The sequence below is a fragment of the Pteropus vampyrus genome, unplaced genomic scaffold (genome assembly GCF_000151845.1).
Source record: "Pteropus vampyrus isolate Shadow unplaced genomic scaffold, Pvam_2.0 Scaffold117, whole genome shotgun sequence".
Classification (NCBI taxonomy): Eukaryota; Metazoa; Chordata; class Mammalia; order Chiroptera; family Pteropodidae; genus Pteropus; species Pteropus vampyrus.
The window spans coordinates 4030228-4032531 of NW_011888898.1; the positions used below are offsets into that span (position 1 = coordinate 4030228).

Genomic DNA, 2304 nt, shown 5'->3' on the forward strand with positions numbered 1-2304 from the left:
ATCCCCCTATGCTGTGCTCCCCATCCCTGTGACCATCTATCAACTACTAATTTGCAACTTCTTTACAGTAAAATTCCTTTTTTTTCTGTTTTAATTTTTATTAGCATTTATTTGATGCTAAATTTACTCCCAGGCCATAAGTTTTTGTTTCTGGGATATCTTTCTCTTCTGTACAACCTCCTCTTCCGCTTTAGGAACCATCTGCTCTTTGTCAGTGAGGATCATTTCAGTGTGGTGGGGGGAGCTCATGTAGAGGTTCACTCGCCCGCGAGCTCTGTATGTTCTGCGCTGCATCTCGGAAGCTTTGTTCACCTGGATGTGCTCAGAGACCAGTCTGCATCTAAACCCTGAAGTTCAGCATCACTCTCTGCATTTTTAAGCACGTGCAGCAAGAATTCAGCACTCTTTTTAGGCCACTTACCCCAAGTCCAGCCCCGCTGTTTGGCCCGGGCACACCTACCAACTCCACCATCGTAACAATGGAATGGCACCATTGCTTCTGCAAAGTGACATCCTTCACATACTTGGTCACTTTTCGGATGTGCATATTCTTAATGGCCTGGGCAGTTTCACGAGTGTTCTTAACGTGAACACGAAGATTTGAACCTCTTGATTTGCATGATCTTGTGGGGTTTTCTGGGTCAAGTGAATTTAGCGAACCATTTTCAGAGGTCACCTCAGGCCACGTACGGGAAGAGCTACAGTAAAATTCTTGATTGCACTTCTCCCTAATGCACAGTCTTCAACAAAGTATTTCCAGAATTTTCATTCAAAGTGCGTATTTCCTTCACTAGTGAGTTCATGTTGCTTGGCCCATTTCCAGTGGCATCTGAGGAAGGGCAGGTGGTTGACTGATTTTCATTTTTGTTACAAGTATCTTGAGCATTCAGCTTTGATGCTTTTCACCGCTGGTAGCTGCATCTTTATATTCTTAGTTTTGCACTTATATTCATACAAGAGTCTGGGCAAAAAGCAAAGATAAATTCACGTAGTGTGAGACCACACACACGTCCACATTTCTGCGATCGACCTGTTGACTTTTAGGCAGCAACACTTAGTGATGCTGCCCAGGATCTGGGCCCTCTGGCCCTCTGGGGGTGTCCCCTTGAGCTCAGTTGTGTCTTGGGAAGCAGGAAAGTGTTATCTAGGGTGTGGGAAAGGGAAGGGCCTCTTTTTCTTTACTTCCTTCCTCTCTCTCTTGCAGTCGTCCTGGTGGACCAAACTGTCGTTTTCCTAGCAGCAGCTGGGCTGGGCCGACTTGGGCAGCGGGGAGGATGTGTGGGGTGCCAGCACATGTGCCATCTGTTTCCCTCCTTGCTGGCATCTCCCAGCTTTTGACCATCTGCGGAAGAGCCGTCTCCTGTCTATCACAGATTATTAAGGCGTTGGGAGCAGAATGTGGCTTTCCATTCATGATGTTCCGTGCACTAACTGAAAGATGGGGCGGGAATTCCATCTTTCTGTGCCTCAGTTTTCTTGTCTGTAAAATGGGGATCATTTAGTTGTTTGTTCATTCAGCAGATTCTTATTGAGCAGCTGCTGTGTGGTAGGGATCATTCTAAGTACGGGGGTACAACAGGGACCAAGACAAGAGACAAGAGACCAAGACAAGGCAGTCCTGCTGTCATGGAGTGGCTGTTCAAGTAGGGGAGACATATAAGTTCTCTGCAGGAAGTGAAGTAAGTTAAAGATGACAGGATGTTCTGAGGGAGTGGCTGCTGTTTTAGGTCGGTCTTTGAGAAAACAGTGTCTTGGGTGACATTTAAGCAGGAACCTGGATAAAGAGAGAGAAGCAAGGGGTATCTGCCGGGAAGGTAGTTCCAGCTAGAGGAACCATAAGTGCAAAGGCTTTGAGGTTGAGGTAGGAGTGTGAGGATGAGCAAGAAGTCCAGAGTGGCTGGGATGGAGAGTGTAAGACGAAAAGAGGAAGGAAATGTGGGAAGAAAGATTGAGAAGACGGATAAAGCACGTTTAGCTAATGGAAAGGCTCTGAGATTTTTTACATAGATTTTTTTTTTTATTGCAGTCGAGCAAACGTGCAGTGAATGTCCTCACAGCACGATGAATTTTTACATATGTGTGCACCCACGGAACCACCACCAAGGTCCCGATTTAGAACATTCCTGTCACTCTGGAAGGTTCCTTGTGCCCTTTTCCCAGTCATGTCCCCCCTGTCCATCCAGAGGTAATCTCTCTGCTGATTTCTCTCATCAAAGGTTGGTTTTGCTTGTTCTAGAATTTTACACGCACGGAATCATGCAGGATGCTTTTGTGTCTGGCTTCCTTTGCTCAGTATAATGTCTG

At 46.2% G+C, this 2304-nt stretch overlaps 1 protein-coding gene and 1 pseudogene across 1 annotated transcript in view; one reads left to right on the plus strand and one right to left on the minus strand.

Annotated features, from left to right (window-relative positions):
* PREX1 (phosphatidylinositol-3,4,5-trisphosphate dependent Rac exchange factor 1) overlaps positions 1–2304 on the plus strand; it is a 184618-nt gene that overhangs the window by 86850 nt on the left and 95464 nt on the right. The window lies entirely within an intron of this gene.
* LOC111743631 lies at positions 124–692 on the minus strand (annotated as a pseudogene).